This window comes from Gopherus evgoodei, chromosome 3 (genome assembly GCF_007399415.2).
Source record: "Gopherus evgoodei ecotype Sinaloan lineage chromosome 3, rGopEvg1_v1.p, whole genome shotgun sequence".
NCBI lineage: Eukaryota > Metazoa > Chordata > Testudines > Testudinidae > Gopherus > Gopherus evgoodei.
In genome coordinates, this window is record NC_044324.1 from 182735325 (window position 1) to 182757095 (window position 21771).

Here is a 21771-nt window from a genome sequence, read left to right on the forward strand (position 1 = left end):
TTATTTTGAAGAATTTATTTTAATGTAACTACTTTGTTCTGAAAGAAAGCATTTCAGCTATTTTAAATTATATTGGATGTTAAAAACCCAGATTTTAAAAGAATAACAGTTATATTTAAGTGAGAGAAATAATTACAGAATTCAGTATGCCAACAAGTTCACTCCCTGACAAGTTTTGGATCAGATCTTGCCTTTCTAGATTATTCAAAACTTTAAAATCAATAGATATTCTGCATTTGCAGTGGCTTCAGGTCTGGATCCGAAAGTTCACTTTATTACTGCTGTCAGGTATTTCTAATTAAACTTTCTTTTATTAAGGTATTTTTTGGAGGTGGGACACATCCATAATTCACATTTTTTTTTTAAATATAGAAAGGTCAGTAGATTGCAACTTTTAACAGGAAGAAACCTGTTTTATACATCTTTAGATTTAAAAAAATACAAAAATTGTCCAGCATTTTACAACTTCAGTCTGGAAGAAATCTTGGAGGCTTTCTACATCTTTTTAGGAAAAAATACAAGGTTTTTTTTTTAAAAAAACAAAAATAAAAGTAGATTACAACTTCTAACTGAAAGTGAACAGCTCAGCTATATCTAGATGGTCAGATCTACAGTTCTCTTTAAAAAAAACTTTTTAAAGTGTCTGACTTTAAAAAATGAAGAACAGAGTGTTAATTAGAGCTTGGAAAAGAATAATAACGTCTCTGTGTGGTGGCTGTGTGTGTCTTTTTTCTCTCTCTCTCTCTGCTTATTCTCTCTCCGTGTGGCTGGCAACTCCTGCTCGCGCTGTGCTGTGTTATGCTGTGCAGTGTTCTCTCTCGCTCTCTCTCTTTCTCTGTCTCTTTCTCTCTTCCCCCCTCCCTGCCTCCCTCCCTTCTCTGTGTGTGTGTGTCGCTCTCTCTCTCTTACACTGCCAGCCCCTGATGTGATGGCGAAGAAACCCCGTTGACAAGGCACTGCTTTTTCATGACGGTGAGTTTCCCTTTGAGTGTATTATAATTTTGTGATAAAAATTTCAAGGAAAAAAAAACACACAACCTCCTTCCTCCCTTCCTTCGGGGAGGGAAAAGAGAGGGGGGAAATCTATCTCCAGACAGACAGAAAAGAAAGAGGAGCAAATTAACAACCAGGAGTTGCCAAAACCAGGATATTAGGTTTCAGCCCAGAGAGCTATTGGCTCTGGGGCTATGTATATAAATATATATCTAGAGAGCGAGAGGGGAGACAGGGAGAAAGAAGAGGGATATTTTGGTGGGTGGTTGTTGGGCAGATGCTAATTCACATGGAAATGAAATATTTATTTCTTTTTCAGCGAGGCTGCGGTGGTGGCTGCTGAGGCCACTTGGGAAAAAAAAGTTGTTTCTTAAAATAAAGAGGAGCGAGAGGAGAGAGATAAGGTTTCAGGTCCAGGCTGATAACTGCAGAGAGGGGAGAGGTTTGGGGTGTTTTTTTTCCCCCTCTTCTTGCTGATGCCATGCAAATGCAGGAGAGGAGGGGAAAAAAGTCTCTTTTAATGACTCATTGATTGAGCTGGTTTAAAATTAGTTGTTGGTTTTTTTTTATTTTCCGCCCCCTTGATGGCCATCGAGAGGGCTAGAAAGAGGAGAGGGAGAGAGTGTGTGTGAGAGAGTGAGGAGCGAGGGGGATAGAGAGAGTGTGAGAGGGAGAAAGAAAAATAATCTTTTCAAATCTCCTCCCTCTTTTTTCCCCCCTCGTTTCTTTGCTTTTCTCTAAAGCTCTCTGGGCTGTGAAACGCTTTTTCTTCCTCCTCCTCAGGAAAATGGAGACACTTCGTCTCCCTCCTGGCTGCGTGGGGCTGGGAAGGATTTTTCTTTTTTTCTTCACTCCTGGCTTGATTTTCCCCCCGCTACCTGCTTCCACCACTCTGATCTTGTAATTCCTCTGAGTTTGTTTCTCTGATGTGTGTCTGCGGCGGATTTATTTTTCATCGGTTTTCCTGTAGCCACGAGATTTTGTGGGGTTCTTTGCAGGTTGCTTCTGAATTTGCCTGTCTTTATTTTTTCCACGGCGTGGACCTGAGGATCCCTGGGTGTGCGTGCGATTTTGGGGCGGTGGATTTGAGTTTAATGATCTTTTTTTTTTCCTTTGTAGGATCAGCCTCCCCCCCCGAACATATTGCCCTGTAATCTATTTTAAAACGTAATAATAAACCGACTTTTCCTCTAGTAACCCTTTTGGTTTTGCATTTTAAGGGCTGTGTATCTAGTTCACCAGATGATTGGTCTGAGCATTTTCTGAAAAATCTCCTTTTGCATTTGAGCCAACACCAAGCACTGTTGGCGTTATGGAGGGGCTTCATTGAAACCTTCCGAGCTGAGGATGGGCGAAGTCGTTGCTGGGGTGGCGGTGTTTGTTCTTAGTGTTAGCTGTTTTCTCCGCCAACCTTCATAAAAATAAATCTTCTTTCCGATCACGGGCTTGTGGGGAAGGTGCAGTAACCTGGCATCACATTTTTAAAAAACACCCTCTAACAACTGAAGGGGAAATAGGTCACGTTTGTATTTTTACCGTGTTATTTAATGAGCGGGGTGGGGAGTGGCTGAGGCCTGACACACACTCAGCTCTCCGCCGTCTCGTTAGGATTGCAATTAAAAGGCGCGAGCCCCGCTGCCGCCTGTGGACGGGGCCGGCTCGCTGTCTGTGACTGGGAGAGCGGGAGAAGATGGCGCTGTCTGGCTGCCTGCCAGCGTTTGTTGCGCAGTTTCACTGTGACTCTTCCCTCCTGGCCTCCTCCCCCACAGGCGCCATTTTAAAGCCCTGGGTGGTTAGGGGTTTTCTTTCATGTTTCATTCCACTATATGGGGCGTCGCCCTCCTGTGCGTATCTCAGGTCGTTTCCTTTGCTCGTTCAGCCTGTTCAAAATGCTGCTACTCCAGCAAAGAGCACTTCTTTCCTCACTGAGGGAAAACCTCCTTTCGCTGCTCTCCCTCACTCTGGAGATGGGTGTGAAGGCGCTCCCCTCCTGCGTGTGTCTGGGGTGGGGGCGGGATGAAAGATCATGTTGCTGGGTCTCTTAAGGAAAAATGACACGGTTATTTATTTTGCTCTCAGTAACAGTTTCAGGAAGGGGCCCTTACACATGTTTTCCACTTAGAGTTGAAGTCTCTTCCCTGCTTCCCCCTTTCAGATTGTCCCCACAGCCCTTGACTAAGCTGCCACAGTTAGGGGTGCCCTCCTGGGAGGTGTGAAGTGCTTTCAAATCCAAATGACTTCTGTGGGGGGTGAGGGAGCTTCTGTGTCCCAGAGGGTGGAGACCCCGTTGTTTAAAGGCTGGTAACGTGAGTGGTAATATTTGTTTACCAGTGAATCCAAAATGTGTTCCAGACTTGGGGAGGGAAACACCCCCTCATTTGAAATTCATTTCACAGTGAGATTTAAAGCATTTCTTTCCTTGTGGTGAAGGCTGCTGTCTCAGGCTATGATAATAATCAAAACAAGGCAGCTTAATAAAAAAGTAATAGGAATAGAGATTTTTGTAATGTCTCAATACACATGACAAAAATTCTTCATCACTGGAAAGACTATAAAACCCGCCTTTAAATAGCCTTGCAAAATTCTACTTAGCCACATGCCTAGGGCAAGTAACCCATTTGGTGGGTGAGTAAACAACACATTTTTATTATTCTCTGCAAGATAGACATGAATGAGTATTTTATAGGTGGGGTGGAGAGAGGACTGGTATGTTTTCATGATAATTTTTAAGACTGATTTTAAAAGAATTTCCTAATGAGAAGGCTCCCTCCCACTGGCTGAAACATGGTAGTTCTGTTATGATGAAATAGGTTTTGTTTTTTTGTTTTGGAGCTGTGTGTATTTCAGTGAGACCACTGAATTTTCCCTTCTATTTAAAAAAATAAAACGTCATCATTCAAATTCTACACAGTTTAAAGTGTACCCATTAATGTGTGCATTTAGAAAAAGGGTAAAATCTATATTCAGGACAAATGAATGAACTCTGTCAAACTGTGTAAAAAAACTACTGCAGCATGTGGCATATTGTTTGTTTCCCTTTGAATTTTATGCCTTTCGATACATCACAGTATGTCCCTGTCGAACTCAGACCTTTCATTCTTTTATGATGGTACTGAAAGACTTCCTCATTTGGAATTAATTTTAAGGCATTTTTAAAAGCCTTTGCCTATTGGTGATGAAAGGATTTTGAGTTGTATTTTCAGTGAGAAATTAAACATTTTCCTTATTTATTTTTTTTTAAATCTCTTCCTTTATATAAACTATAATGTCTAGAACATATAGTGCTACAGCCCTATTAATGCTTGTTGGTTTTTTTAAGACAATCTATTAATGACAGGACAATAAACTCTCCAAATTCATTATTTAAAATCAATTAAAAGGGAGTGAAATTCTTGTTTGCTTACCTCTGAATTTTATATTTTGTAATACATGAAAACGTGTCACTTTCAGAGCTGTTATTTTACATTATTTTGCTAAGAATAATATTGAGGGCGTGAAGGAGGAGTCATTTTATTAATAGTACTGATTATTTACATATATAATATAAATATATAAATATATCTGATTTGCACTAATGATTGGGAGATCCCTTGTGGATTATTTTACTAATTTGTGCAAATTAGTAAGTAAGTGACAAAAATACGGTAACAATAGCAAGGATACTGTGTCAGTAACCACTCAGTCCTGCAAATGCTTAAACACATGCATATGTTTACTTGTGAGTAGTTCCAAACATTTACAGGATTGAGACCTAAATGTACGATGGGCATTTTCACAAGTGTCACTTTGTCCTGTACTCCACTTGAAAGTTTTGCTGGCACAGCTGTGTCAAAAGTGTGAAAAATTGCATCCTTAATCAACCTACCTGTGTTAGCAAAAGCCCCTGTGTAGATGCAACTATACCAGTAAAAAGAGTCCTTTTGCTGGAATAGCTGATTTTGTTGAGGAGACTGTTATAAGGCAGTGGTAGTCAATTTTTTGTCAAGGTTTAGGCTCCAGGAAAAAAACAACAACCCAGTAACGATAAGTAAATAAAAAGATTTCAGGGTCTGTTCAAAAGTGTCTGCTGGTCTGGATTTGGCCCTTGGTCACCTATTGACTACCCGTAGTATAAACTATACTTGCAGAAGCACTCTTTTCACAGTGTAAACTGCTTCTCTCCTAGGATGACCGATAGAGCTATATCAGCAAAGACAAGCTACGGTGTAGATGTTGCTTATATTGGTAAACTGCATTTTTGCCAGTATTGCAGTGCCTCCTCCTAAGTAAGATTAGCGATAGCAGCAAAAGCGCATTTTTGCTAGTATGATTGTGTCTATGGTAGTGCTTGTGCTGGCACAGCTATATAAGTCGGGATCACACTTTTTTACTCCCCCTAACCAACATAATTTTGTTAACAAGAACAAAAAGAACAAAAGCCCTTTTGCAAGTATAACTTATTTTGTTTGTGGAGCTGGTATAAACTATTCTGGACAGTATGAAATGCGTCTCTATTAGGAAGCTTTATTGGTATAGCTATACTAGCATAGCTGTACCAAATAAACCCTTTCTAGTGTGGACAAGGCCTTTGTGCTTGCTTACTTTAGCGCTCCCATGGCAGTGCTTTGAAGTGCAAGGGTGGTCGTGCACAAGTGCTGGGGAAGAGCTCTCCCAGTGCTCCTGGTAATCCACCTCCATGAGGGGATTAGCTCTGAGCGCTGGGAGCGTGGCTTCCAGTGCTCGGAGCCTGTTTACGCTAGCACTTTAAAGTGCTTAGACTTGCTGCGCTCAGGGGGCGGGGGTGTGTGATTTTTCACACTCCTGACCCAGCAAGTTAGAGCACTATAAAATGAAAGTGTAGACAAACCCTTAGAAAATTTTGCCTCTCTAATTACACCAGTATAAAGCAGCAGAAAAAAACCCTCTAGTGTGGATGCAGTTACACTGGTTTAAAGGTGCTTATTCTGGTTTGGAAAGTGAAAGTTAGATGAGTAAAAGGTACCTTTATACTGGTATAACTGCATCCTCCGCACAAGACCTTATGGTGGTATAATTATGTAGGTAAAAAAAATCACACTCCTAAATGACAGAGTTATACTGTTACAACTTTTCTCATGTAGACTAGGTCTTTGATGTAGTTATAGAAACCCGGTTTTGCTTTGTTTTTTCATTCAGAATAATTGAGTTTATAGATTAATGAAATAAGAATTAACAAAATTAATTAACACTATATAATACATCCTTTCCCCTCTTAACTGGATTCCTCATCTAGATGATGTATCTTCTAGAATTGTTTCAAGAAACATTTTGAATGAGGAAAAGGTTTAAAAAAATGTCAGCAAGATACGTCTTCCTTAAAATACTTTACCTTGTGATGAAGGACTTTGCAATGTTTAAAAAACAAACAAGCTTTAAAGTTAATTGCAACTGGAAGGGATCATCTTTCCAAGGGCTAATCTTGTAACACCTCACGCAAAACTCCTATTGGCTTTCAGCTGTTTACACTGCATTTTCTTCAGTAAAGCTATTGTCGATTGGGGTGTGAAACAAACACCCTCAACTGACAAAAAGCGCCGATGTGGGCAGCACTTTGTCAGTGGGAGACACTCTCCCGCTGACAAAGCTACTGTCCCTCATTAGGGTGGTTTAATTTGGTTGGCTGGAGAGCTTTCTCCTGCCAACAAAGAGTGGCTACAGTGCATACCTTACAGTGGCATGGCTGTAGTGGCATAGCTGGACCGCTGTAAGGTGCACAGTGTAGACGTAGCCTTAGTATGAATTTTCCCTGAGTGAAAAGTTACAGGATTGGGCTCGAAGAGCTGAGTTTATTAAGAACTTTGTGGACTGTGGGTGAAATCCTGGACCCACTAAAGCAAATGCCAAAACTTGCATTGACTTTTGGCCAAGAATCACCTTGTATCTTTTTTGAGGATTTCCATCCTATTTTTTGGGGGCGTTAGTGCAAACTAAGTACTATTAGGCCTTGGCTACACTTGAGAGTTACAGCGCTGGTGGTGGCTTTACAGCGCTGTAACTCACTCCCCGTCCACACTGGCAAGGCACATACAGCGCTGTATCTCCCTCGCTACAGCGCTGCATGTACTCCACCTTGATGAGAGGAATAAAGAAAATAGCGCTGCTACTGCAGCACTGGGGCGCCAGTGTAAACAGGGAATAATTTTACTACGCTGTAACTGACCTCCTGAAGCTTCCCATAATGCTTTTAAGTAAAGATAACTCTCTTTGTTTTGTGGTGATGCCTCTGTTTGTTTTGTTGTGAACTCAGGGCTCCAGGAGCTTCTTATCTAAAAAACAAATACAGTTACTGTTTGCTGTGAATGAGCTCCCTTTGGAACGCCCACAGCTAGTGTTTGCTTGAAGAGAGGGGAAGGGAGGGGGCTTGAGGAGAGAAGCAGCACGGTGCTTGGGAGGGAGGTGGGGGTCCATTTTGGGGAGGCTGCTTATCTGGTCTGTGAGGAAAAAAACAAAGAGGTTATTTGCTTTCAGTAAGTGAGAGGGGTTGGGGGAGGGGGTCAGAACTTGCAAGGCAGCTGCTGACAGAGTGTTAGCTTCAAAAATCCACTTTCTCCCCCACCACGCTCCCTGTCACACTCCACCACCTCCCCTTTTGAAAAGCACTTTGCAGCTACTTGAATGCTGGGATAGCTGCCCATAATGAACCGCTCCCAATGCTGCTGCAGATGCTGAAAATGTGGCCACAACAGTGTGCTGGTAGCTGTCAGTGTGGCCAGATTGCAGTGCTTTCCCTACTCAGCTGTACAAAGACAGGTTTAACTCCCAGCACTGTACAGCTGCAAGTGTAGCCATACCCTTACTTCAGTGTGTTCAAACATTCAAATTGTTCATTCATCTATTAGTTCAGTGTGTTCAAACATTATTTGGTTTCCAGGACAGGATGACTGAAAGGTACATAGTGTCATGTTCAGCATGAGTTATCACCAGTAACACAGTATTATATCATACATTCCTCTGTACTTAACAGGTGTTCTTTCTGTCTTTTCCAAGATACCTAATTACTACTTTAGTTACTAGTCAGGTGTATTGACTGGAATGCCATTGAAAATGTATGTACTGACCCTGTTTTACAAGTAAATTAAGTAATCAAATTCTGTTCCCAATATATTAAAATCTAGGATTGCATTAGGTCACTTTCTCTGTCCAATATCTTTAAAAAATATGTAAACATAGCAAAAGAGCATGAGATACAGCTCTTGTGAACAGCAAATTAAATAAAACTAACTGAAGAAACTGGTACAAGAAATTATTTATAACACTATATTGCAGTATAGCAGGTACTGTAACTTCCTTTGATACTGAATATGGTGTTAGTTTGAAATATTTAAGAACATCTCAGCACATAATAGAGAAAGAAGTACCAGTTTTAGGCAACAGCACTGGGACCTTCAGGAATCTATACATACTTTAGACCAGAAGAGGGCAAGCTATGGCCCATGGGCCACATTCGGGACCTGCAGGACTGTTCCCTCTGGACCCTGAGGTCCTGCCAGGGAGTGGGGTCAGGAAAGGCCTGTGGAGGAGCCAGCCCAACTCCCCGGCAGTGAGGTGGAGGCAATGCCGTGGCCCCTCCCTTTCTGCTCCCCTCCCTCGCTGCTTCCCTTGCAGTCACAGTTCCCCCAGTTCCTGGGCAGCGTGGCTGCAGTTCCAGCTGGGCAGAATGACTGTAGCGCCGCCAGACGTGGTGCTCCAGTGTGACGTGGTCAGAGAGCCGGGGGGGGGGAAGGCGAGGAGTAGGAGCAGTCAAAGGGCCTGGACCCTGCTGCCGGGGACAGGGGCAGAGCAAGCAGGTCCCCCTCCACCCACAGCATTCTTGGCCCATCTCCAGCAGCCAAGCCCAGATGTAGCGAGCCCTGCCCGACTGCCAGGGAGAGCAGCCAAACGAGCAGGGGAAACACAGGGAAAGGACTGAGCTCACCTTTCCGGCATTCCACAGATAACATGGGACGGGGAGAGTAGGGAGGGGTGGATAGGGGACAGTCAGTGAGTGGGGAGCAGGGGAGATCGGATAGGCACGAGGGTCCCAGGAGTGGTCAGGGAGTGGGGAGCAGGGGGGACTGGATGGGGGATGGGCGTCCCAGGGGGATGGTCAGGGGGCAGAAAGCAGGAGTGTTTGGATAGGAGGTGGGAGTCCCAGAGGGCAGTTGGGGGGGGGTGGATGGGGGTAGGAGTCGAGGGGGCAGGGTAGAGGGCAGGGGCCAGGCCACGCCTCGCTGTTTGGGGAGGCATAGCGTCCCCCAGCCGTCCCTACCCGACCCTCCATTCAATTTCTGTACCCGATGTGGCCCTAGGGCCGAAAAGATTGCTCACCCCTGCTTTAGACAGTAATTTAGTTTGACTTTCATGGATGTGCATATTCTTAAGATGTCAGCACACGTTTTACAGTTTTCACAGTTTCCAACCCTCTATGGATCTATTTAGGACCTTAGTACAGGTACGTAAAATTCAGGATGGTTTCCCAAAACTCAGGTGAGGCCTCCTCAGTTTTCTAAGCTATATTAACAATGAATGAAATATAAGGAATGTTTGAGTGCTGGATGAACTGCCTTTATCTTTTTTTTTCTTTGTACAGTGCTTTACTGTGCATGTATTACTTGCCCTTCCAGTGCAGAGACAGTCTATGTCACTGTAAAAGGATACAATCCTCTACAATGATTAATGCCTCTTGAAAAGTCATTAAAGGTAATGGGAGCTGAGGACACTTGCAGAGGTGTCCAGTAGCCCACTGGAGGTAGTACTTTATGTATTTAATAGGTGATTGTAGTGATGTATGTAATGTTATAAAACTACTCTGTGATGAATAGTATACATGTTATATACACCTCTACCCCATATAACGTGACCCGATATAGCACGAATTCGGATATAACGTGGTAAAGCAGCACTCAGAGTGTGGAGGGGGTAGGGCTGCGTACTCTGACGAATCAAAACAAGTTCGATATAACGCAGTTTCACCTATAACGCTTTAAAATTTTTTGGCTCCCGAGGACAGCATTATATGGGAGTAGAGGTGTACCACAAAGTAGTTTTCCCATCTTTTATCAGCCATAGTTTTTCAGAAAGTTGGCATTAATATGCAAATTGTTCTAGTGCAAAATTTAAATTATACTTTTCTTGTCATAGAAGTACTTTGCTAATATTAATATATTAAAATATTAATATTTATTTCTAGAATCACACAATTGATTTGCAGCCTTAAAATCTAATCTTTTAAATAAAATATTCCTCAATATGAGACCCCTAGATCAAAAATCCATTTTATAAAGAGAAAAAAAGTTGAGATTTTAAATAAGTGCCAATGAAAATGCAAATGTTTGGGATTCTGTCTTAAAAATATAGAATGTAATTTGGAGTATAAATGATTTTTAGTAAAGTACCATAGTTGTATAATTGCTGAGGCTTACCTTTGCATGGGTCTTGGGGAAAATATTCACAGGACACAGTTGTACCTTTATTAGAATCTGAACCGAAAGTACAGTTTGTGAGTGGATTGCTAACTGAAAAAGTTTACTGTTCTCAAATTAGTTTCACTTGCTGTTTTTAATGTATAAAATGACATCTTGATAATAGTTCATCCATTTTTCCACACTACTCTATATACATTTCATATTCTTAGTTTTAGTGTAGTCAGTCAAATTCCGTAATGTTGGCCACTTTTCTCCAGTGAACATTCTCTAGCAGTTCCTGGTGCATAATTTTCAAACTAACTGGGGTAGGGAAGAGAAATATATTTTAATAACGTTCCCTATACTGCAGTTGTGCAAAAACCAGAATTTGTTTCTTGAGAGCAAAAGGCAAGCAATGTGGGGGAGCAAACTCCACAGCTGATCTTTTATTTGCCTGGTAAGTGTTTGCGAGAGTGAGATAATATCTCCTTGTTGGAAGGTTCACACAATGCCATTTTTAACAGCATTTTGGAAATTTAAAAACCAAATATATATAATAAGGGTTTGAATTACTTTTCTTTATTGTTTCTGTATATTGCAGAATTCTCAGACAATACAAGCCAGATTCCTTGCAGAGCTCCCTTCAATTACATTTGGGGCCTTGTTTTCACTAGGAAGCTAACATATGGTAATTAACACATTGAAATCTATATGGACAAGGCAGTTGTAATTTTAATGCATTAGCAGGTCTATGTAAATGCATGATAAAATACATTTTTCTTTTTTTTTCTGATGTTGACACACCCTTGGGGCAATCTTGAGCCCATTGAAGTCAATGGGAGTTTGCCATCAAATTTAGTATGGCCAAGATTTCACTCTGGGGGTTTTGTCTGTGCAAACACTGCAAGATCAGACTTATTGTGTTACACACAGCTTTGATGTAATTATGTTAATGAAAGATATAGTGGTAGTCTTGATTCAGAATTTCCTTCCTTCCATTACTTTGAGTTGTGCCATAGTAAGATTTAGGGCTGTCAAGCGATTAAAAAAATTAATTGTGATTAATTGCGTGATTAATCACACTGTTAAACAATAATAGAATACCATTTATTTACATTTTTTTGGCTGTTTTCTACATTTTCAAATATATTGATTTCAATTACAACATAGAATACAAAGTGTACAATGCTCACTTTCTATTTATTTTTTAATATAAATATTTGCACTGTAAAAACAAAAGAAATAGTTTATTTCAATACAAGTACTGTAGTGCAATCTCTTTATCATGAAAGTTGAACTTACAAATGTCGGATTATGTACAAAACCCCCCTGCATTCAGAAATAAACAGTGTAAAATTGTAGCGCCTACAAGTCCACTCAGTCCTACTTCAGCCAGTAGCTAAGACAGAGAAGTTTGATTACATTTGCAGAGATAATGGTGCTTGCTTTTTGTTTACAATGTCACCTGAAAGTGAGAACAGGTGTTTGCATGGCACTGTGTAACCGGTGTTGCAAGATACTTATGTGCCAGATGTGCTAAAAATTCATATGTCCCTTCATGCTTCTGCCACCATTCCAGAGGATATGCATCCATGCTGATGAAGGTTCTGCTCAGTAACCATCCAAAGCAGCGCAGACCGACGCATGTTCATTTTCATAATCTGAGTCAGATGTCACCAGCAGAAGCTTGATTTTTTTTTTTTTTTTTGGTCTGGTTCAGGTTCTGTAGTTTCTGCATTGAGTGTTGCTCTTTTAAGACTTCTGAAATCATGCTCCACACCTCGTCCTTCTCAGATTTTGGACGGCGCTTCAGATTCTTAAACCTTGGGTCAAATGCTGTAGCTGTTTTTAGATGTCTCACATTGGTACCTTCTTTGCGTTTTGTCAAATCTGCAGTGACAGTGTTTGTAAATCAAACAACATGTACTGGGTCATCTGAGACTGCTATAACATGAAATATATGGCAACGTGGGTAAAACAGAGCAGGGGATGTATAATTCTCCCCCCAGGAGTTCAGTCACAAATTTAATTAACACACTATTTTTTTAAGATCATCATCAGCACGGAAGCATGTCCTCTGGAATGGTGGCTGAAGCATGAAGGGTCGTGTGAATGTTTAGCATATCTGGTACATAAATACCTTGCAGCGGTGGCTACAAGAGTGCAAATGCCTGTTCTCACTTTCAGTTGACATTGTAAATAAGAAGCAGGCAGCAGTATGTCCCATAAATGTAAACAAACTTGTTTGTCTTAGCGATTGGCAGAATAAGAAGTAGGACTGAGTAGACTTGAAGGCTCTAAAGTTTTACATTGTTTTGTTTTTGAGTTTAGTTATGCAAGAAAAAAAACTACATTTGTAAATTACACTTTCACGATAGAGATTGCACTACAGTACTTGTATGAGGTGAATTGAAAAATACTATTTCTTTTATCATTTTTACAGTGCAAATATTTGTAATAAATAATATAAAGTGAGCACTATACACTTTGTATTGTTTTGTAATAGAAAACAATATATTTGAAAACGTGCAAAAGCATCCAAAATATTTAATAAATTTCAAAAGATACTCTATTATTTAACAGTGTGATTAATCGTGATTAATTTTTTTAATTGCAGTCAATTTTTTTGAGTTAATCACGAGTTAACTGCGATAAATCGACAGCCCCAGTAATTTTGAATTTTTTACAACTGTACTCAACCCAAGGGAATAAAAATGTCATATACACCTCTGCTTCGATATAACGTGACCTGATATAACAAAATTCAGATATAACATGGTAAAGCAGTGCTCTGGGGTGGATCAAAGCAAGTTCGATATAATGTGGTTTCACCTGTAACGCAGTAAGATTTTTTGGCCCCCTGAGGACAGCGTTATATCGAGGTAGAGGTGTACATTTTATCAGAGGAGTGACATAATTCAGAACTATACCTCTACCCTGATATAACATGACCCGATATAACACAAATTTGGATATAATGCGGAAAAGCAGCGCTCTGGGGGGGCAGGACTGCACGCTCCGGCGGATCAAAGCAAGTTCGATATAATGTGGTTTCTCATATAATGCGGTAAGATTTTTGGCTCCTGAGGACAGCGTTATGTTGGGGTAGAGGTGTATTACAATGTAACTAGAATTGTAATAATCCTCCTTTTCATATATATACCTGTTATCGTGACAAATTTTTGTTACGATTTTGCGTAATGAAAATAGTCAATATTATAGTAAGACTGTTATTTAAAATACTGGAAAATAAATGAAATATAAGTAAGTGTGAAATATTTCACGCTGTTGGCTCTGATAGATCAGTTGTATTGTAAATCGCATTGGATACTCTAATTTCAGATATATCCAGATCAAATGCAATATGTAAATTCATATTGAAATTAATGAGATTTTGTGTGGTATACTTTGTATAATTTTAATATTTTTTTAAAAACACAAATTGAAAACGTTAAAAAAATATCGTGCTGTGTGTGCAGTTTGGGGTGTTTCAAACTAAACTTGCCCATATCCTAATTTTAAAAAGTACAAATAGAGCAGTAATTTGTCTTAAGATCTAAAACATTTATAAAGTAATTTTTGTTCTGGTCCTTCTTAAAAACCAAACCAAAGCAACTAAAATCAAAATATCTCACTATTTTGTGAATTTTTAAATATTTTAAACTGACTGTTGCAACAACAAGAACAGTGGTATCCAGCCTAAAAATCTGTGACAAGTTTTAGTTTGATGTGATTTGAAATGGGTTAATTTATATATGCATAAATCTTTAGCAACAATGGTGTTACTCCAGTCCCCTTTTTATTGGAGACTTTAAAGATGGAAAAGAAACCTGAAAAAGCAAAATCCGGTGACGGTAGTGTAACACTTCAAGCCTGATTTTAATATGTAATGTCATTGGAATTCAATGAAATAATTTACAATTTGGAGGGAACAAGGAATTTAAAATGTTTATAAATTGTGACCTTGATTTCATGCCTAGTATAAAGTGAACAACATTGTCATTGAAATATAAATAGTGTTCAGGGACAGTTTTTGAGGAAGGTAATCGTATACAACGAGATTTACCAAGTGGAGTCCTAATTCTGTGAATATTTACTCCCGTGTCTTGAAGTTAATGGGACTTTAAGCAAGTGAATAAAGTTTTTACAGGATTAGACTCTGCCTTAACTTATTAAAAAATTTCGGCCCATTGTCTGTACCTTTTCGCTTTGGTGAAGAGTACAAATAATACCTTTAGTGCAGTGGATAAAGAAACTGGCAGTGATAAAATCTTCTTTCTGTTTGAAAGGCAGTATTGAACACCATGTTTAGTGGGTTTTTTTAAATTAAATTTAAGTCTGAAAGCAGCTTTTCTTAGAGATTTCACGTAACAAGGAGCTTCTTGTTTTCCTCTGCTTACACTATTGGAGAGGAAGAAAACTGAGTGGAAATCAAGCCAGGGCAAAGGGATCGAGGAGAACATGGAAGCCCATCTGTTGATATTCAGTATTGCATTTTTGGGGATCTTATTGGAAGTGGCATATTGGAGCAGAGCTGGGAAGCAGCCAATATCTGTGGCATGCTTCTGTCCTAACACACAAGTTTTCTAATGTTTTATCTGTCCTGACAGCACAGCTAGGAGAGAGAGCGCGAAAGTCTATTCCAGCTTGTACTTTAAAACAAACAAACAAAAAAGTTACTAATGTTCCAATTGCAGAACTGAATTGTTCTGTCACTTACATTTTTCCAGTCCAGTTGGAGACTAACCTACAGAATTTCAGGAAATTACTATTCCATAGGTATAGCTGAGGGCAGAATTTGGTTTGCAAAAATCTTAATTATTGATAATGTACAGGCTGAAAATATACAGCCTAGCTTTCTGATCTCAGATTGTGTTTGCAGGGCTGACAATTAGAAAAGTCATAGTCTTACTTTTAATCTGAGCAAATTTGATATAGATAGTAAGAGACATTATACATGGAACCTTTATTCAGTCACTTTTCAGAGGACTGTGCTTCAAAAGAAAACCATTTTTTCTAAATAATTTATGGTAATTATAAATATATTCCTTGTGGGCCAGATCATGTCTCATGGCCGTATAGGGAATAAGAGTATTTATGGTGCCACCTTTCTTCCCTGTATGGGCTCCCATGCCAAGGGTAGCTGCATGGGGAGGAGAGTAGTTTACACAGAGCTGTTACATTCCCCTCGTGCTTGTGGATGAAAGTAGGCAGGAAGAGGTGGTGAATGGACTGAACCTTGGCTCCAATCCACAATGTACTTGTCAGCCTGTTGGGGGAATCTAGTCCAGGAGTCTCAAACTCAAATGACCACGAGGGCCACATGAGGACTAGTGCATTGAACCGAGGGCTGCATCACTGATACCCCCCCTCGCTGCTTCTAGCGCCGCCCCCACTCCACTCCTTCAATTAGGTCCCGCCCCACCCCACCTCTTCCCACCCCTTGCCTTCCCCAATCCAACCCCTTCCCTGAAGTCCCCACCCCAACGCTGCCCCCAGGGAGTGCAGAAAGGATGCAGGGTGCGGCGGGGGCTCAGGGTAGGGATTTGGGTGGGATGCAAGAGGGTGCGGGGTGTGGCAGGGGGCTCAGGGCAGGAAGTGCAGGAGGGATGCAGGATGTGGCAGGGGGCTCAGGGCAGGGAGTGCAGGAGGGATGCAGGATGTGGCAGGGGGCTCAGGGCAGGGAGCTGGGGTACAGGGTACAGGCTCCAACCCGGCACTGCTTTCCTAGAGCAGCTCTGGGGTGGCAGCAGCGCGCAGCGGGGCCGGGGCAGGCTCCCTGCCTGCCTGCTCTGGCCCCCAGCACGTGCTGCTCCATTCCAGGAAGCAACTGGAAACCTGTCCCTGCAGCCCTTGAGGGAGGGGAGAGGCTCAGGGTTCCCTGCATGTACTGCTCTTGCTGCTCCTCTAGGTACCTCCCATGAAGCTCCCATTGGCCACGGTTCCCTATTCCTGGCCAATGGTAGCTGTGGGGGGCGGTACCTGGAAGGAGGCAATGCAGGAGCCCTCTGCCTCCTTCTCCCTCCCCCCCGTTCCGAAGAGGTGTGCTGCTGTCTGCTTCAGACAGTGATGTGGGGCTTGCAATGCCCCAGGGGGCAATCCCACAGGTTGGGGGGGGGGGGGGGGCGGCGCAGGGAGCTTGGTGGGCCGCACGCAAGAGCCCCGTGGGCCACGTGTTTGAGACCCCTGATCAAGTCTATGCCATACCTGGCTAAGGATACCTCCTCACCAGAGTAAGGGGGAAACCAGGAGGCATATTGTGGAGTGACTCCGGTTTTCCCCTTGCCTTCTGATCTGCTCCAAGGGTAGTGCAACAATATGCTTAGGATTTGTGGCAAAACCAAAATTTATCCTTTCATTAGGTGCGTTGGTGACTTCTTCAGACATTTAAATGGCACAACTCCCTGTTCACTGAAGGGAGAAGAAATTGAGAAAGTCCCTAAAAGTTTGGTTTCCCAGGAGATTGACGACAATTTGATTACATTGCAATTTTTATGATTTGATTATACTATTTCTATATAAAATCACATTGAGATCATTTTAGTGCAAGTGCATGAGTATATATAGCATTCAAATGAAAATAACCTTTATAGAAGTGGACTGTAGCAATGTTAGATTATCAGTAAGAAGCTTAATGAATCCAGTATTGGAGTTTAGAAACAGTGTGAAGTTGTATCCAAAACTACCACTGCATATGTAAAAGGAAGTTATCTCAGTGCTATTTTGAGCCTAAATCACTTTAGCTCTTGCCTGCAAAGAAGACAATATATTAAGACAGTGTGATAATCCTAGTGTATTTGTAAGAAAATAGTGGAACAGCAAGATTAAATGATCATGCTTTGTCAGCAAGCCAATATCTATCTGCTGTATCTGTCTTTCTTTGACTACCGTAGTTAAAAGGTTCATATATAAATTTCCCATGAGGATGTTCTAATGGTTACCATATTCTCCTTGGGCCAGTATGACTGTACCCAAGTGTAGCAGCACATGTGGTTTCTCATTAGTGAGCCTGAAATCTTAACTACTTAGTTAAAACTACATTAAATGAGTCTGACTCCAGTAAATGAATATTAAACTGCTCTAATTTCAGGACCTTTGTTCTGACCCCTGACCTTAACTCTATTTGTGTAGTTCACTATATTGTGTCCCGATGTTACTGTATCTTGAATGCTCCATGGGCTCAGCCTTGCCCAGTACTTGTCGGTTTGCAAGGGCATGTAAGGGGTCTGTTTCTGTCCCACAGGGAATAGGGCCAGGACCAAGACCATTCTGTAGCTCACAAGAGTGGGCTAACAGATCAGAAAAGTTAATATTTTCACGTTCCAACTGTCCCCAGTGCCAGTGAGAAAAGGTGAGTGGGGTAATATCTTTTACTGGACCAACTCCTCTGTGGATGAGAGAGACAATGCCAGTAACATTTTCCTAGCAGAGGTGCTGACTTTCTGATTTCCTGAGGGGATGCATGACCCCTGCTCCGCTCCAGGACCCACCCCCACTCCAACCCTTGCCTCATGCCCCCACTCCCACTCTGCCCCCACTCCGCCTCTTCCTGCTCTGTTCTGCCCCCTCCCCTGAGCACACCTTGTACTCACTCCATCTCTTCCTGTCCCCACTCCTCCCCTAGTGCCTCCTACCTGCCGTTCAACAACTCATCCCAGGGGGCCCGTTGGCAGGCAGGGGGTACTGGGGGAGGAGGAGCAGGTGATCGGCAGGGCCCACCAGTGGGTGCTGAGCACCTACTATTTTTTTCCACGAGCACCCATTGAGTCAGCGCCTATGGTTCCTAGAGTAGTCATGTACAAGTAGGCTTCGAAGGATTAGATTTTTATTTGTAAATGTCAGTAAACATCAATTTCACCGTACATACACAAACCGACAAAAATATTTTAATTGATGATAATTGAAATTTACAGATAGGGAAAGCAAGAAAAATGTTGCTGGAGAATTTACTAGAGTTTGATATAAGGCTATTTACTTTGTATACTTTGACATGTCATGTTGAGAGTTTGTGTTTTAACTGTTAAAGCTTTAACTTTTTGACTCTGTCTACTGTCATTAATTATTGTCTGACTCTTCCATAAGTTCCTGAAACTGTATAAATCTAAATGGATAAAATTGAAAGAAAAAAAAAAGCCACAGTTTTGCGCAACTGTGAAAATTAAAATAGATAAAAATAGAAAATGGTGCTTAAAATAAACAATATTATCTGTTGAAATTATTTAAAAAAAAATCAAATTTTGCCTAGCATCATTATAAGACATTCAAAAGTTACATTATGTGTCTTTGTTTGGCACTGACGATAATGGTGATGGTTGAATATAAGCACCACACTGGTGAGTTAGTTGTGTTGCACCTGCTTAGAACAGGCCCACATTTGGTGTGATGATGATAAATTGATTTTTGACAGATTAAATTGTGTGGAGATAATAATACTTACATATTTGACATGCTACATTGCAGTGGCTCCCCAAAAGGTTATGATGCATCTTGTCAGTTGCTTGGAATTTATTCTACATTCAGTGCTTGCATTATAACTCCTGTTGATGTTAGTAGGTGCTTTGGGTGTGCATCCATGAAAGGGTAATTTCTGCTTTAAAAGTTTTCACTAGATACATAGAGCATAGTATAGCATGTCAGACAATCACCTGGAAGCACAGAATACCACCATATATATAGTCCTATTAAAATAAAGAGGTCAACCCACTTTTAGTGGATAAATAAATATTTTTAAAGAGAGAAATAAAGCTTGCTTTCAGGTTATGAACCTGTGTGTTATATTTTGGTCTGAAACAATGTATTAAAGAATGATCAGTCGCTGAACAAGCTGAGAGATGATAGAACAGATCTATTAGTTCATACAGTTCGTCTTCTGTTAGTGCTCCATAAATACTAAACAAAACAAAAGTAAAGACCCTGTTAGCTTTCATTTATTTGATATGCTGAACTTGACAGAACACAGGTAGCCTATCCAGCTTTTATTTAGTTATTGAGATTAACTACATCCACGGTGTTTTTGTCATGCTCTGATATCTGTATCTAAAGTGATTAGTTTGTAGTATAAGCTGTTTAAATGTAAATACCTGTCTCATGAAACTGAAGTATGTCAGATTTTCGGGTGCTCTTTTTCTTCTGCTGTCCCTCTCTTTCCTTTGACTGTATCCTGGGAGTGTAAGGCTTGGTTCTTTAAGAAATGTTAAATAAAATTATAGTAATTAACTATTTAATAATTTTTTTATGTCCAATATATAATATAGTTTAAAATTACTAGTTTCTGATGGAAAACACTCTGCAGATTCTATGTATGTACGTATTTTTAATAGTTTGGAAGATTAACAGATTTTTCAGTATTTGTTGGCATTTTAAGAAATGAGTGAGAGTGGTAGAATGCATTTGGTGCATGTCAAACATGATTTGAAGCCATTTGCAGTCTTTGAGACAAAGTCAGAGGTGAGTCAAAGTCTAGAGGGGTGGAGGTTCATATAATTCACATCTTCCAGTTCTCACCCAACACCTCCAGTTTAGACTCTCTTAAACGCCCGCAGATATATTTATTTTCACATACTCTTACCATTTATATCCTCAACTTACACTCTACTGGCAGTGAGACTGTAGGAGGTAACAACTCAGAGCCCAATCACTACTACATTGGAAGCTTGTTTTTAATTGAGGCGTTATTCTTTTTCGTTTGGTTATGTGAAGCTTAGAGAGGATGGGCCAAATTCTGTCAGTGTGTATTGAAGGACTAAAGGAGAGGAGTGTGGCTTCAAAAAAAAAAAAAAAAAAGGCAAGCAGAAGGGGTTGTATGTTTAAGTAATAAACCCTATTGTAAGTTATAACTTTTCTACAACCTTTTCTAGCTCCTTGGTATTTTAATTACACCAACTTAGACATCTGTATGTGCACACATTGGTAAATGGAAATAAATATGTGTAAGGGAGTTTACTTTACATATTACACATCAACTGTTGATAAGGTTTCCAACTTTCTACTGGCACAAAACCAAACACACTTGCCCCACTGCTTCTCTGAGCCCCCCACCCCGCTCACCTCATCCTCCCCTCTGTCTGTTGCTTGCTCTCCCTACCCATGCTCATTCTCACCGGGATGGCTCAGGAGGCTGGGGTGTGGGAGGAGGTGAGGGTTCCAGCTGGGGGTGCAGGCTCCAAGGTGGGGCCAGGGCTGAGGGATTTGGTGTGCAGAAGGGAGTTCTGGGCTAGGGGGTGGAGCCGAGGGGTTTGGAGTATGGGAGGGGGCTCCAGGCTGAAGCTGGGGTTGCGGTGTGGTCTCTGGGCTTGGGGTGTGGGTTCTGGGGTAGGGCCATAAATGAGGGGTTCAGGGTGTAGGAGGGAGCTCGGGGCTGCGGCAAGGGCTTGGGGTGCAGGAGAGTGAGGGCTCCAGCTGAGGGTGTGGGCTCTGTTATGGGGCCAGGGATGGGGAATTTGGGGTACAGGAAGGTGCTCCAGGCTGGGACTGAATGGTTCAGAGGGAAGGAAGGGGAACAGGGCTGGGGCAGGGGGTTGGGGTATGGGAGGTATCTTAGGGGGTCTGGCTAGGGGTGTAGACTCTGGGGCGGGGCTGGGGATGAGGGCTTTCATAGACTCATAGACTCTAGGACTGGAAGGGACCTCGAGAGGTCATCGAGTCCAGTCCTCCGCCCTCATGGCAGGACCAAATACTGTCTAGACCATCCCTGATAGACATTTATCTAACCTACTGTTAAATATCTCCAGAGATGGAGATTCCACAACCTCCCTAGGCAATTTATTCCAGTGTTTAACTACCCTGACAGTTAGGAACTTTTTCCTAATGTCCAACCTAAATCTCCCTTGCTGCAGTTTAAGCCCATTGCTTCTTGTTTTATCCTTAGAGGCTAAGATGAACAAGTTTTCTCTCTCCTCCTGATGACACCCTTTTAGATACCTGAAAACTGCTATCATGTCCCCTCTAAGTCTTCTCTTTTCCAAACTAAATAAATCCAATTCTTTCAGCCTTCCTTCATAGGTCATGTTCTCAAGACCTTTAATCATTCCTGTTGCTCTTCTCTGGACCCTCTCCAATTTCTCCACATCTTTCTTGAAATGCGGTGCCCAGAACTGGACACAATACTCCAGTTGAGGCCTAACCAGCACAGAGTAGAGTGGAAGAATGTCTTCTCGTGTCTTGTTTACAACACACCTGTTAATGCATCCCAGAATCATGTTTGCTTTTTTTGCAACAGTATCACACTGTTGACTCATATTTAACGTGTGGTCCACTATGACCCCTAGATCTCTTTCTGCCATACTCCCTCCTAGACAGTCTCTTCCCATTCTGTATGTGTGAAACTGATTGTTCCTTCCTAAGTGGAGCACTTTGCATTTATCTTTATTGAACGTCA

The 21771-nt window shown here is 41.4% G+C and overlaps 1 protein-coding gene across 4 annotated transcripts in view; it reads left to right on the forward strand.

Moving 5' to 3' along the window:
* The window catches only part of BICRAL (BRD4 interacting chromatin remodeling complex associated protein like), a 71605-nt gene that overhangs the window by 15677 nt on the left and 34157 nt on the right, over window positions 1–21771 (forward strand). Inside the window, exon 1 of one of the 4 annotated variants that reach the window (XM_030557633.1) lies at window positions 506–972. The exons of 2 other annotated variants lie outside the window; for them this stretch is intronic. The gene's annotated coding sequence lies outside the window, so the exon portion shown is untranslated. Of the gene's footprint in view, window positions 1–505; window positions 973–1017; window positions 3619–21771 lie in introns of those variants that run through there. One more of the 4 variants, XM_030557637.1, reaches the window with a different exon arrangement.